The sequence below is a fragment of the Pseudopipra pipra genome, chromosome 12 (assembly GCF_036250125.1).
Source record: "Pseudopipra pipra isolate bDixPip1 chromosome 12, bDixPip1.hap1, whole genome shotgun sequence".
Lineage (NCBI taxonomy): Eukaryota > Metazoa > Chordata > Aves > Passeriformes > Pipridae > Pseudopipra > Pseudopipra pipra.
In genome coordinates this window covers 12325315-12341452 of record NC_087560.1, presented here as the reverse complement: position 1 = coordinate 12341452, position 16138 = coordinate 12325315, and the positions used below count along the sequence as shown (strand labels likewise).

The 16138-nt window shown below is 39.7% G+C and overlaps 1 long non-coding RNA gene across 2 annotated transcripts in view; it reads right to left on the bottom strand.

Moving 5' to 3' along the window:
• The window catches only part of LOC135420938 (uncharacterized), a 54250-nt gene extending 49304 nt beyond the window's left edge, over positions 1-4946 (bottom strand). For both annotated transcript variants that reach the window (XR_010433786.1, XR_010433787.1), the window contains exons 1-3: positions 4685-4946; positions 2799-2953; positions 1368-1453 (exon numbers count right to left, since the gene is read on the bottom strand). This is a non-coding gene — a long non-coding RNA (uncharacterized LOC135420938). The remainder of the gene's footprint in view (positions 1-1367; positions 1454-2798; positions 2954-4684) is intronic.
• Between the last annotated feature and the right edge of the window lie 11192 nt (positions 4947-16138).

The window sequence follows — 16138 nt, the reverse complement described above, 5'->3', positions numbered from 1 at the left end:
GGCTGGGGGAAGGTAGTTGTTTTGATTTTCCAAACCCACAGAAATGCAATATTTAGTAACAGCATGTGACAATTGCCTTGGCAGCATTTCCAGAAACTGCAAACATGCCCATATCCCACCCACTGTGTCATTCAACACACACAGCCCTCCGACACCAAGTGGGGGAAAAGGACCTCAGACAGGGAGCAATGTAAGGATTGATCCTCTGCCCAGTGGAGGCAGAGAGGATTTTATCACTGAATCACACATAACAGAAACATTAATTGGGTTACCTGCAAGATAGAGCATAAGAGCTGTTAAAAAGAAAGGTGGGATAAAATAAAAAGCACAGCACTGATGTATCAGTAACCATAATACAATCAGGGATAATTTGTGACCTAATTGAGAAACAGAGGCAGGGACATAAATTTTCCAAGTGCTGTATGAAACATTAGATGCCCGTCTTATTAAAGATGCTGAGATTTGTGTCTCTAATTTGGCCTGAAGTGCACAAAATGTCCTAATCCTCAAATATTTCTGCAAGTACATTTTTCAAGTTCTCAGCAAAGGAAGAGGAGTGCAGATTAAGTTGCCTGGGATGAAATGAGCCATTCATCAATAAATACAGCAGCAGCAGCAGAATAAGTGATAAAGTTAGCCAGAACAGGGCACAGCTAGCCAGTAAAAAAGAGAAAAAAAAAGGCAGGAAAGGTATTGGTAAGGATACACAGTTAACACAAGACAAAATGAATGATAAATAGGGAGAGGCACAGACTGAAAAAAGAAGGAGTCATTCAACAGCAGTAACACAACTAACACATTTCCAGGATGGATGGAATCAAGGATCAGACAAGGCACAGGGAGCAGCTGCACACGTCTGTTACCAATAAATAGACAGATTTTATAGAGATGTCAAATGAACATTACATCCCAATATCAACAGGGGTGGACAGATAACTGATCCCAAATATAGGACTCTTATCTTCCAAGAGAAAAAACTGAAATGCTGTGGGAACTTCAACTCATATAGTTGCAGATGCTGTTTTATCCTAGGAAATTATATGACATCCTAAATTCTCAACAAGAAAGAAATTACCTTCCAGACCTGTCAGAAATTAAGCTGGAGAAGTAAACAGGTATTTACATTCCTGGTTAGACATGGAAGCACTTAAGATGGGAAGTAGTGAAATAGGGAGAAACCCCCTTTTTCTAGAGACATATCCTAGCTGAACAATGACACATCACTTTTACTTCCTTTGACTAAGCAAGGAAAAGATACAAATCCCTACTTTTTGGAAGAAAGTAAAATTCTAATGAAAAGCATAAAGTCCAACTCTTCTTTCCATGACTCACAAGTAAACCTCAATACCTTGGCTACCAAAACTCACCTCTGAGGCATTCCTCTGTAGCTCTTCTGTAATGCTCAGCAAGCCAGTGGAACACTCAACAGAAGAAAGGTTGTGTTTTTAGGACACTGTAAGTAACACCGAAAAAGAAAAAGGGAAAATCACAGGGGGAAAATGGATTTTGTTAGGTTTAACTTTGATATAAAAACATAGACTTACAGATTAATCACCAATGAGAAGCACATATTTGAGAGAATAGCAAGCAAATGGTTTTTACAGCATAGTGTGCCTTACAATGCCCTTTTCACAGAATCACAGAATAGACTAGGTTGGAAAAGACCTCTCAGATCGAGTCCAACACCTAACATCACCTTGTCAACTAGACCGTGGCACCAAGTGCCACAACCAGTCTTTCCTTAAACACCTCCAGGGACTGTGACTCCACCGCCTCCCTGGGCAGCCCATTCCAATGCCCAATCACCCTTCCTGTGAAGAACTTCTTCCTAGTGTCCACCCTAAACCTCCCCTGGAGCAGCTTAAGACTGTGCCCTCTTGTCCTGTCACTGGTTGTCTGGGAGAAGAGCCTGACCCCCACCTTGCTATCACCTCCTTTCAGGGAGCTGTAGAGAGTGACAAGGTCTTCCCTGAGCCTCCTCCTCTCCAGGCTAAACAATCCCAGCTCCCTCAGCCTCTCCTTATAGGATTTATGCTCTAGACCTTTCACAAGCCTTGTTGCCCTTCTCTGGACACACTCCAGCAGTTCAATGTCCTTCCTAAACTGAGGGGCTCAGAACTGGACACAGTACTTCAGGTGTGGCCTAACCTGTGCCAAGTACAGGGAAGAATCACTTCCCTAGTCCTGCTGGTCACACTATTCCTGATGTTAGTATTCAACTGTTTTCATTAAAGAGGGGAAAATCCCACGGGCTCTAATGGAGGACAGGTTCACATCTCAGGTTACTATAAATAGAAAAAAAAAGTCACCCTGTTACAAACACCCTACAGTCTGAGAAAGAAGACAAATAGTCAAACAGCAGGAGCATAAAGATGCACCAAGCAGAAAAACCTCCCAGAACAATGCAGCAAGCTGCACCTCTCCACTTCCAGAGATAATGCCTAAGTCATCTCAGCTTCCAACTCAGAAACTTGCCTCTTCCACCAGATCAAACAGACATTCATGACACGCCCTGTATTATTCATAATACTGAGATTAGAAAGCTTCTAGGAGGAGATAATGCACACCCTTTGTCTGAGAGATCCCTTGGAGACTTGGGTGCTGACTGTAGGATATCCCTGCACAGAACAGTCAGCATTGTCACATAAGCTGGCAGGCTAAATTGGGTGGAAAAGCAAATGACACAAAGCAAAAGCCCCCACTCAGATGTGCTTTGTCAGGATAAGGCTCAGATGTGAATTCATGCAGCTCTGAGGCAGGAGTGCAAACATCTGTTAGGCACAACAGGCTCGACTCACTGATGGGAGGCAGCTTCTTTAAACTGTTCCAACAGCGAGAAATAGTTTCCAGACAAGCTTCAACTTTCTAGGAGAATTCCCCTTGGGTGGAGAAACCACTGCATGACATGTCATGGTATTAGATAAGCAATTTGGTAGTCCTTGTATGGCAATACCTACAGGAGGGTATGGAAAGAGCAAACACTTCAGTATGTGGACAATATCTCTAACAGCTAGAAACACATTAAACCAGCTTTTAATTAGCTCTATTCTCATACCAGGATGAGGCTTGGCCTGCATTTAGTTGAGTATAAGATGGCTTACAGCAATTTTTTCCACCTAAACTTGTATGGGCTAGGGAGCCTGAACTTGAGACAAAATAGATATTAAAGCAACACTCTTTAGACAGGATGCACTATTATTCACAAGAATTTGTGACCATTTTGAAGCTCAGGATGGGTCTGGTAAGAATTCTCGACATCTGGTTATGTCTGAGTCCAACATCACTGAGGTCTGAGCCACTGGGATTTTCACAAAGCAGCTGCAAAATATTGCCTGGCTGCCCTCCAGCTACTGTGACTCTGAGGACTGTGTCTGGCAGGACAGACCATGCAATGTGTCTTCACAAAATCGTGCTGTAATTATGAGAAATCACTCACAAGGTAGCAGCATAAGAGAAACAGCGGGAGACAGGCAGGATAGTGAATTTCAGGACCATATGAAGACATTAATCAGCATAAGAAATGAGCTTCAGGGTCAGTACAGACAAAAAACCAAAGTAGCCAGATTATAGCAGCAAAAGAGTAATTTCAGCTGATGTAAAGAACTTGGAAACAGCTCTCAGATTATAATCACAGAGGTTGGATGAACAGCCTTTGATGCCAGCCATTACACACCATTCTCCAGATGAAGAGTCCCTCATCTCACATGTTCCTGTTTTAGGGATACATACCAATAAATTGTGGCAAACATTTTCACAATTTTGCTTTTAAGCACACTTGAAAGGCCAGTAAAGCTAAAATTAAAAACCAAGAATAAAGAAACAGCCATTCTTACTTTAAATTTTACCTGCCAAACTTTTGTCCAAACCTAATGTATCCACCAACATCTGTTTAATCTTTGGCATTAGAAATGCATCTGCAATTTTAATTACTAACATTTGAAAAATCAGTGACAGGGAACCAGACAGTTTAATCTACCCATGAATGCAAGTAGTGGGCAGAAACGTGAAGTAATTTATTTTAAGTTTAATCCTAGGGGAAACATTTATATGAAGAGCAAAAACCATAAATCTTCTGTTACTTATATCTACTGGTGAGACAAATCAATTTAAAAACAGTTAAAAAATACTGAAAAATATCTTGACTACTAGGAGGAATCCAAAACATTTTTTTCAAAGATACACAAGCTCAACTATAACTTAATATAAATAAAAAAAACTTTAAAAAATTTCTTTTTAAAAATTGAATTTAAAAAGTTTGCTGAACAAGTACACTAGTAAAATATTTAAAAGATAAACTGCTTTGTCAGCCATGATCTAAAACTAAAGCACGAAGGTGGCTCCTGGCTTCCTCTGAGGGGAAAGGTTAGAAAACTGATGCTGAAGTGTCATGGTCTGCCCTAGCAGAGACAGTTGGGGCACAAGTCCCCACTCAGTGCTTGAAGGTGGAACTGCCAGGAGAGACAAACACCACAGGACAGCAAAGGCCCCACACCTTTACACCACCAATCTGTCACAGACGTGGGTTTTTTTGAAAGGAGGCAACAGTATTTGCTATGAGGATCAGCAGTTGAATATAAACGAAGCTGGTGCTGCCCACTCATATATGTTTTAAAAATCACTAATAGTGACCCACAGCAAGAGCAGGTTTGCATACACAGCTCCATCTAATTTCATGTTTCCTTACCTGTTCTTCTATCACTGTTACTTATCACATCCTTGAGCATTTTCCTGCCAGAATAAGGTTTTTGCTCATCTCCTTTTGGCCAGGGAATGTTGCAGTACATTCCATTGTTCGGCTTGTGCTATTATGGCTTTTCTTGGGGCATCTCTCCATTGCCAAAAGATTCCTGCTGTCTCAGCTCAAGCAGACTTCCTCCAGACCTTGGGAGGAAAAGGCAAAGTGGGACAGCGAAGAGAAACAGGACCACTTCCAACAGAAGCAGAAGAAAACTTCTTGACAAGATGAACTGATCCCCCTTCATTCAGAGGTGAAGTGTTCCTACAAAACAAGGAAACCAATTTCTGCTTAAGTGAGCCTTGGCAAAAGTGTTACAAGAGTTATGTTTTAGGAACACAGACTATTTGAAAGGTGAGCAGTGCAGTCACCAGGGCTTATTGATTTCTTGCTGCAGACTTGGGTCTGTAGTAACCTACATTTCCACAGAACACTGATGCTAAAAAATAGATTATTTTGTGGAGGATTTGCACTTGGCCAAAGTCTGCAACACCTGGCTGGCTCAAATACTGTATATGTATTGGTTTGGTTTTTTGCCAGTAAGATGCAATGCAAGCATTTTCTAAGCATATCTAATGTGTGCTACTTTCAAGAAACCCTTTGTTTTAATGAAAACACAAGGCAGATTAAAATAAAGCACAAAAATCATTTCCTATGCCATTTGAAAGTTATTCTGATCCTTGCTATTTACTCCAACGGCTAGGACAGATGTTCCAATTGTCTCAGGGGAACTTTTTCATGTGTGTGTGTTTTATTTTGTGTGAGGTTTTAGGTTCTGAGGGCTTCATTTGTTTTTATACAAGCTTTGCCCTAAAAGCTGATCTGTTTGGTTCCCTATGGCAGCAAGGTACAGAACAAAATAGAACTAACTCTGTTAATCACATGGTACTACTGCAGTTCAATCACGTTGCAGGATGCAGACAAGAAATGTCATAACAATCCTTGGAGTCAGTTTATCAAAGAACCATTTAATCTAACATACATTAAACATCAGATACTGAACATAAGTTCATGCTAATTTCAACTTAATTGGAATTACAATGCAAATACCAGCTCCTTTGCCTTGCTATGGGCCCTCTAACTGCAAAATGAAAGCCGCAGGTAAGTATGTTGGATTAAAAATATACACCACAATAGAAGAATGAATAAAATAAAAATGGGTCCTTCTCTACCCAGAGCTCTATGTGGATAACTCCCTGCTGAAGATATCAAGGGCTGTTATTACCTGGCAGATAACAAAATTTGACTCAATGGACCATCCCTCCAAATGTTTACATATAACTGGACAGAGACTCCAGGTAACTGGATTCAGGATTAAAGTAAAATGGAACATCTTCATCTGATGTGGTCACATTGCAATTTTCTTTGGTTTTTTTCTGATCTAGTGTAGAGCTAGTGCAGTGTGCATCAAGGTCAGATCACATAATTGGAATTCAAAGGAAAATATTGTAAAATGCTGTAGTGGTAGTAAAAATTGAACACCAATTCATGAGCCATTTACGTAAAAGTCATTTCGGAAATAAATACATATTCAACATCTCAATCTAATTACGAAAGGAATGAATTAAATGTATGAAATATGGTTGGAATTTCTCTAGACTCTATATGAACAATTTGACCAGAAAATATTGCACACAACCTAGCAGGTTAAAAGTAGCTGAAAAATCATAGTTCAATATGTCTAATCACAGAAAAACATCAAATTCAATTTAGCCTCTATGCAAATAAGCCTAAAGGAAGAGACGCTAAAACTGCATCACTGAACAATGTGATCTGGATATATTGCACAAGTGAGAGTGCGCAATAAAATCAGACCTATATCAGTTAATAATAAATAATAATGGGTAGGAGCTGACCTATGAGGGTTCACCTTAGAAAAATCCACATTAGCATAAACCAGATCATTCTCTGTTCCTTCGCCTGTACTGGTGTGTGAATACTGTGAACAGGTCCTGTAGACACAGTGAACTGCAACAGCAGCACCGACCTCCTGCTGCCCACCACAACTGAGTAGAACCTCTTGAAAGACAAAATTCAAACAATTCATGGAATTTCCAGGCACACATTCAAAAGCTTCTGCAGTCAGGCCTTTGGTCTGTTGGTGGTGGCAATTTGTGAATTTAACACCTGAGAGTTATTGCAAATCATTGCCTTTGTGACCTGTGCTTTGTGACCTTTGTGACCCACTGAAAGTACACTGGGTGCTGTCTGAAAGAGTAGGGATACAAAGATAAAATGAAGCGCATTTCATAGTGTATTAATAACTGTGATCCAGTAGTTAATCTCTCATAACACAGCCACAAGTGCAGCCACTGCTTTCTAGCATACTTGCCAAAGAAAGTAAGTGTTAATAATAGGCTATTTCACTATTGCCTCTGGTTTAAACCATTGCTGCAAGGCAGAAGGAAGCTTTTAATTATTTTTTTTCATGAATTATAAAATCTGCAAATTATTAAAGTGCAAATTAACAAGTTTCTATTGTGTCTAGTTTATGTATGGTTAAATCCTACTTTATTGGCTCTTAATTAAATGCATATAAGGAACCTCAGTTTGAAACACTACCACACTCTCCTAATCCCTTCATTATTTTCTCTACATAGTCCTTTTCTGATTTTCCATTTCAAATTGTTTCTTTTGTAAGCATTTTAAAACTAGCTTTTACTATTTCTACTTAAAACAAGTAAAGAGCTTTTCTCATTGCTAGCACTCTAAGATATTCATTTACCCTAATAGAGCCTCCTGCTTTGCAAGTATTGTTTCCAAATACAAGGCCTAAGGTGAAAGGCATACAGATCTTGCTTTAAACCAATAAAGAAACTTGCATTAGAAGCAGAAAAGAGGTCACATGAGAAGGGGGCAATGGACTCTATCCGGACAAGGAAATAAGTTTCTAAGGTATAAAAATAATTTTCAAATCAGTGATAAACCATGTGTATAATTTAGTTCAAATTCAACAGATACCATGGGCTGAAGAAAAACAATGAAGTGAAAAGTTTAGAAATGTCATAATCATTATTTCTGAAACACCTACATTCTTTCAGGCCAGACTGTGACAAACAGATGTTGGCCTTCCTACACTCTGCCCTGATTGCCCAGACATTCCAAGGGCATTTCTAAGCAGGGCTATACTCTGTGCCAAGGTGCACATCCTGCAGTTTCTCCTCTCACTGGTGATTTACTTGGCATGACAACACAACTTACTCACAGGGCCAGAGGCAGAGCAGGTTGATGGACACACATCATTTTCTTACTCCAGGCTTAACTTCTCTTCAGGTATTGTAGCAAAATCACTCACGTACATCACCTCCCAAACAATTAAATAATATGGTTTTGCCAATCTGTTTGCTTTGTCAGAAATGGACTGAGGAGTGGCTGCATGAGGAGCTCCTCCAGCAGCTCTAAAAGGGGCTTAATGTCCAGGCAGGGGAAAGGGAGCAGCAGGAAACAATAATATTTTCAACCAGCTGAGCTGCAACTGAAGGAGGATGCTCAAGGATGTTCACCTACAGCTTTGGTACCAGTTCACAGACTGGCATCTAGTAGAGTGCTCTTGGAGACACACACCCTATTTGCAGACCTTGTCCTAATGTGGATGCCTACTTTTATTTTCTGAAATAGCAACAGCTAAGTTTGGAAAATCTGTACGTCACAACTATTTTTTCTTGCATTTCATGGAACTGTTTGTTAAGCAGGAGAAGATAAGTTATTTCATGAATAAAATCATTCTTCCATTCCTAAATTATCTATAAACAGAATGATTTTTATAAACTCATGGATTATTCATGCATAAAAATCCTGTATTCAAATATATTACTGCCTGCAGTCTGTTTGTTTACTACATGCTGCTCTTACAGCTTCAACTATTTATGTCATACCCAATTGTAAATCACATGGTATTGTTTCTGATCCAGGGCTGGATGAATGAAATGTTATAAAGGAGAAGAAAAATGAGAGACTTTACAATGAAGATGAAGCATTTTCAGAAGACACCTTTCAGAGAAACGATACCCTTAAAGTCTTATATATGTAAATATAACTGAAGAGAAAGACTAAGGTAAGGTAAGAAATCCTCAGTTATTCAGGCAGCATAATATTACATTTTTGCAGTATTCATGTAAGTCCAACTATTTTGCTTCTTTCTACGAGGGAACACATATGTTGAAGGAAGTACAGTAATACTTAGGTCCCCAGAGCTCAAATTTAAATCCTTTACACACAACAAAAATAAAATGGAGACTGAAATGGGAAAACTGCAATCTGTTCTTGGTTTGCAGAAGCTTCTGTTCAATTCATTTACTGAACAGCGAGTCTTCTGCACTACAGCATTAATGAGAATAGATACAAAAAGCTTTCAGACTTAAACAAAGAAATGGCTGCTACTTTAGGGTATTTTCAAGCATTTCCCAGAGATTAACGTATGAGGCAGATGCTCGAATACCAGCACACAATACTTTAATTTAGTTCAGCATCTCTGCAGGCAGTGGCTTCTCTATTACGGCAAGTTCCCAGAACACAAGAGAATGCTATTGCAGGGCACTTTTAGATTAAAATCCCCAAATAAGCTGTTAGACTTTACACACATCAATCTTTTGTAAGTACAATAAGGGAGATTTAATTGGTTTTACTTTCATTGTATAACAAATGTTAATATCTATTATATAAGAAAGCTATTTAAAAAAAAAAAAATATCTACAGAAAGGATTAGGAAGCAATTCCATAAGTGATAAAATAGGGCCAGAGAGTTATTATGGAGGAACATCAGCAAGTGCATAGCTAAGGTTGTTTACTCAATGCCAAATAATCATCTTTGGAAGTTGAAATAATAAACTTAAATAGTTTCAAATTAAGTCTTGCAAGAAACGGAGGAGTTATTGAAGCAGCAGAGGAAATTGGAAATAAAAAACCCCACCACCTAAAATGAACCCACATAAGAAATATTAACATGATGACAATGAATGTTTTATTTAAGTTAGTGAGGACAATTAATGCCTGGCTAGTAACTGGCTCAGAATGGAAACCAGCTTCATGGAAACTGAGGTATTGGAGCACATGGTGCCAGTTTGAACCCCAGTCAAGCCCCAAAAAAAATATCTACAAGTTGGTCTTCTGTTGATTTGCTGTGAACACTGCTTCAGATGTTGTGAATTTCTAGAGTTAGAAAGGATGTCTGACAATGCTGGTGAGAACATTCAATCTTATTTACAGCTGTGCAATTATTCAAGTCTATTCTACTACAGTTTTATCCTGTTGCACTGCTAATGCTCAATACAGTCTCTGTGTGTAACAACACCCACATATCTACATATAAAAATACCTCAGTTCAAAGCCTCAAGCACTTCAGCTAAGGAAGAAGGTCTGTACCTCTGAGTGACCTGTCCTTTTCCCCAGAGGACCCAACAACACACAGGCAGATATATGCGGCTGTATTTCTGTCAGAAGAGTTTTAACCATTTGCTGGGCAAAACAACTGTCAATGGAATCAGTTAAAATTGCTAAGAACATTATCAAGTAAGAAAATATTAATTAAAGAAAAATCAACCAACTACAAAACCAAAAACCTGTGTTAAAAACAAAATTGTATTAAAAACTGTATATATGTCGACATCTTTCTACCAGAAGGTTTCCAAGCTCTCCGTCTGGACTGCTGGTCAGGTCCACAAAGGGCATGCAGATTACAGGACCTGAAAATATGAGCTTTTACTTGAGTAAAGAAGTTTCTATAAAGTTCTGTCTCACCTACTTACAGACGTCAGGCCCAATGTGGAACAAATTAACATAGCTCTGTAACTTATTGGACAGCTGACCTTCCAGTGGCCTACCAGAGTAACAGAGTTTCAGGAGTGAAGTTTTCTGCACTCAGATATCGATAGAAATGTTAAGTTCAGAATACTTCATTTAATTGTGTCTATTCTGTATCTGAAATTCTGACAATATTTTTTTTTTATTGTTCACCTCCTGAGGGGTAACATAACTCTTGCTCTCTGACTTCTGTCTCTGGCACGTTCCTCTCCCCAGCCAAATGGGTTGCCTCCTCCTCCTTGCAGAGCTTCCAAAAATGTCTGTGCACACTCTTCCTCCCTCTTTGGCAGTTCTGCTGGCTCTAATTTCCAGAACAGGAAACTCACCTCACTAATAAATCAAAGAGCTCTGGAAGAGGTGACTCATCACCTTCCTGTAAGTGGTTAAAATAAAAATGGACTGTGGTCATTTCTGTGGTCTCCACTGTTCCTTTCTTCAAGCTCTACTCCCCCCACCCCCATATGCTGTAGATTTTATCATCTCCCTGAGTTATTTTCAGCTTTAATGCAACATATTAAATCTTTTCTGCTTGCCTTTGTCATGTCATTTGATCCTTCTTTTCCCTCCTATGTGCTGCATTCAGTGGTCTTCTGTGTCATTAAGGTCTCTTCCTTTATTACTACCTCACCAGGGGTCACATCATGGACGGGAACATCACTTGGAATGTCCCTCTTTTTTCTGATTACCAGATTTGGATGCTTTATGCAATAAAAGGTAAATATCTCCAATATATAGTAAATTTTTCTGCCAGCCTTATGGCACGACTGCATATGCTTCCAAAGGTGAGCCTACCACCTCCAAAGTGCATTTTGATCATAAGAATCCATAGCAAATAATACATTACATGTGTGTGCATATACATGCTATGACCAAACTGCCACACAGCTATGGGAAGAGAACTGCTTTTTAATCACATTATAGGTGTAGGGTTGCAGCATCAGGCCCTTGAGGGCATCCAGAAAAGGTTGCATAGCCATGGGCAAGATGTTAGGCACCTCTGTTCTACAGAAACAGCAAAATAGCTCTGCAGATAGAGTTGTGTTTACAAAAAAATAATTTCCTGATTTAAAATAGAAAGCCACTTTTTTCTTTTTCAAATACCACAAACCAGCAGATTTCACAAACCATCATGATCTTCTATTGACAATGCAGACTCCTGAGCTGCTTCACTATTTAATGGCTCCAAATTCTCTCAGAGTTAAGCTTTTCTACTACAATACCATCTGCTAGTGCAGATATGCCACACAAATTCCTCAGGAAATTAGCAGAGCTGCTTCCAGGCACAAAGCTCTGCACTGGAGGATTCCCATGCAGAGTGATCTGAACTTGCATCGAGCTGCCTAATGCACTTTCTCATGGTCAGGCTCAGAAGAGGAACATCATTAGTTCATTTCCAGAATCTAGATCCTATGTTAAAGAATAACCAAACAAAACTCCAGCATGTAAAAGAAAGTTTACAACAGCACAGCAAGGATTTTTCTGGTTGTTTGCTTTTACTGAACTGAGATCAGTATTTTGAAGTTGAAGCATTATGTGCATGAAAGCCCAGCCAGGCAGAAGAAGTGTTCTTAACAATAGAAAATGTGGACCAAATCCTTAATTCGTCTTGGCTCTGCCTTCCAGGAAAGTGAAATTCATAGTTGTCTGTTTCTAAAGAAAAAAGCCCAACTGCACATCGTGGTCTTGAGAGATACAGGGGTTTCCAGGGGCCAGAGGACAACATGCAGCTTAGTCCTGGCACTGTCCTAGCTGCTGTGGGACAGGTTGGCATCCCCAAAGCTAAGGACACAGAAAAGCAACATGAAAGATACCTGTGCCCTTCATCATGCAGTGCCAATTCCTTCAGCCCAGGACCTTTCTCTCCTGGCCTTCAATCCTGACACTGCTGCTCCATTCAGGTTCTCTTTGCTTTGGGGAGTCAGGCAGTCCTCTAAAATTTCTTTGATTTGGGAGTTTAAAAAAATCCCTTAACATTCCTTTCCACCTTCATAGATTTCTATGGTTTATATTATTTATCTTTTCCACTTGATTAACCAGCTGAAAAAATCAATAGCAGTGTATTTTATCATAGTTTCTGAGGAGCCCTCTGTTGTGTTATGCTGCTATTTTAGGAACTAGTGCAGTTTGTGAATCTATACAAGTAGTTTGGCAAGCTCCTTTTTCTCCCTTTACCCTCCCTTTTCCTTTGGACAAAACACAGAAATCTTTCTGTGGCTTTGCATGGTGAAAATTGATATAAAACAGCTTTGGTCAGTTTAATATAGTTTTTTGTTTTTTTGGTTTTTTGTTTTTTTTTTTGGGGGTTTTTTTTTTTTTTCTGTTAAGAAAGTTAATACCATGGAAAAAATTGGTCAGGAGGATCAAATGTTTATGCAGGACGTCATGCTGCTTTGGTGTGCCAACTCTCCAAGAGTCTATAAGGAAGCCAGCCAGACGTGCTCTGAAGCCTGCACCCTGACCCCAGTGACCTCTTAATTTTTCAAAGTTTATCTAGCCCCATCCCAGCAGTACTTGCACTGAAACCAATCCCCCTGCTCCTGGATTTTTGGCAGAAGGGAACTTCCTTCATATGGAAAAGTGTTTAATACCAATTTAATGGTCTGTCTAGCCACTGTAAACCCCCAACCCCCTCCCTGAGTCTCCCACTGGCAAGAAACTGTGAAATAATATGCTTGAAATAGCCCTAATTCTTTTCCTCAGTGTGATAGTTGTTTTTCTAATAAGCAATTTTTTGAAAAGCCATAGAGGAGAAACTAGCAGCTGCAAAGTTGAATGACATCTTTAATACATTCCTTTTTATATATATAAAAATTTATATTTTTCATTAAAAAAATTTGGTTCTTTCATTATCTACTCTCTTATACATTTGCATAGTCAGGAATGGGCCTCAGTAGAATCCAAAAGGTTTCCATTCAGCCTTGTAAGCACCAGAAAAACAAATCACATTTATGCAAATCCACTTTTATGCCAAAAAAAGTCTAAGTAACAAGTTTATCTTTGGATGTAAAAAGGCAGACCTTGGCCTGGTGCCAACAAAAAATCCTAACAACGAAGCTAATAAAAAGGAAATTGAGAGATGCCACAGTTTTCCTAAAGCAATCAGTTTGTTACTGTAAGAACGGTGTGGGTTCAAAGGAAGCTGTGACTGCCCTTTGAGATAAGGAAAGGTCTGAAACTTTACACCAGGGTGGCTGTGCCAGGGGACAAAGCACAGTCTCAGGCATCCCCTAGTGTCAGGATGGGGAGAGTTTCAGCTGTAGAGCAAAACTGCAGGCCAGAACCAAGGGATAGAGGCAACAAGTTGGCCTGGGACAACAAATCTTTGAAGAGCTACAACATCCTTTAAGTCAAGATTTTACATCAGAACAACCTGTCCTGCTGCATTTCATGGGTGCAGTAACTGTTGTAACAGTGATTTGATTTGGTTTCTATGTTTAAAAAAGTAATCCATCCCCCAACTGTACACTCTTTCAGAGGTGAAAAGCCTATGAACATCATCAGTTTCCTGCACCTTAAGGAGAAATGTCAGAAAAGTCCATCTGAGGAAACATGAAGAACGTTATGCCTGCAGTCTTCACAAACTCCCATTTGGACTTAAACTACTTAATTTCCCAGGAAAAGGGAGACACATTTAGATAGGAACAATGAACAAAACTCCATAAGTTTAATGGCAACAAGCTGCACTGTGTTGTGTTGAAATGCCACAGGGCAACATTTTGGCTATGGCTGTGAAGGATTTGATGGCTTACACTGCTGTAAAGGGTCATCTCCCTCATCTGTTTGGAGCAACACGACACACAGGAAACAATGGAAGGAAGAATGAAAACTTTCATGTGGATTCTGTTTATAACATTCTGTAGGTTAGCATTTTCTTGAGTGAGTAAAAAATCTAACTGAAAAATTAATCTAGAGTGACTGCCAGTTTCTTCTCTCTCTAGTAATACAAATATGTTTTAATAACTTCAAAAGCCAGAGAATTTGGCACTGCCAGACAAATCAGAGCAAGGGAGGTACTAAACAGGATCTCACACAAAAGCTTACAATTCACACCACCTCCTATACTGCCACTCCACTAACATCCACAGCATCATCTGCAGCTGAAAAAATCCCATCATACTGACAAGACCAAATGGTTGCACTCCAAAATATTATGATGATATGTCACTTTTTCAGCTCTTAAGTAGTGGTCAAGAGGGAGAAGTGCTGTATTAGCCTGTTCCACAGCCCAGTTCCAGATTGAGGCCAGTGATAAAAATAAATGTTATTTTCTTTCATATGGCTGCGAGAGATGAACATTTTCAAAAGCAGAGAAATGAGAGAGATGGGAAAGGGAGGAGAGCATGAAGAAACAAAATTCAGATGGGGCTTTCCTGGGCTTTTTGATGTCTCCAAGGGACATGTTCTGCACAGACCTGCCAGTCTTCACTATAAGATCCACTGCTCTGTCTCATGGTTTAGAACTTTCAAGCAGTGCCAACACCTACCTTTCAGGAAGGAATTCAGACTTTATTTCTTTGGCAACAAACAATATGCTCATCCCTAATCCCCTTTCTAAATACCATGTGGTGGCACAGCCTTGGAATTATGTCAGTCTCAACACACCATATGTGCTGTTAAACACAGCACACCTCACACACTCCGTAACCACAAAGAACCTAAAGAGATGAGCAAGGGACCTTTTTCTGAAAAATGGCTTCAAACAGTCAAAGAAGATAAAAGTTTCTTCAGAGAAATATAGGTTATGATACATCATGATGCAAGTTTGGATATCCAAGATTATGAAAATACCCAATCAACTCTAGTTGTGCAACTGTGTTTTTTGCAATTTCTCTACATCCATCACATTGGGTAACTAATGAAATAGGAGGAAGGGGGTGAAACATTGTGCTTAAGTGTGGTTTGGAGAAAATGCACAGTTAGGTATTATGTGTTTGTTCAATACTTCTGAACTGTGGTTATGATGCTATGCAATCATAACTACAGTGCTTGCTTCTTTGGGGTCCTGCGATAGTTCAGCTGTACAGTTTCCCCCACTCCCATCCTTTCACTCTTAAGTGCTTTTTTCTTACCCACAGAGATCAAAGAGATGTTTTTGTGGTTTGCTGTTCCATCCACATTCCCGCTCCCTCCTCTCTTCCTTCCTTCCTCTGCCCTCACTGCAGCACATCACCCAGCAGCCTCAGGCATTAATCACTCACACATACACACATCAGCCACATTTAGATGAACTCACGGAGCTGCATGCTGCTCTGGACATTACCTTGTGCTTCAACAGCTCCCTGGCTCCCATTTTCAGTGCACTGAATTCACTACTAAGTTTCACAATTTCTCTCTGGGTGTTTGTCTGATTTTAAGGTCTGATTTTGATTCTGAGTCAAATGAAGTAACTTTGAGTATTTGATACAGCAGATGAGAGTCTAGAAGGCTAAATGATAATTTAGGGAAAAATCTCCATGTTGCTGTTCTCCTAGACTCTGCTGCCACCTCATTCCCACAGAGCCTTGATAAGGCTAAAGTTACCCATTTGACTGGGACAGGACAACAGTTGGGTTTTCCAAACCAAAGAATCTGGGTCAGATGAGGAATAAGAGGCCAGCCAGGCAA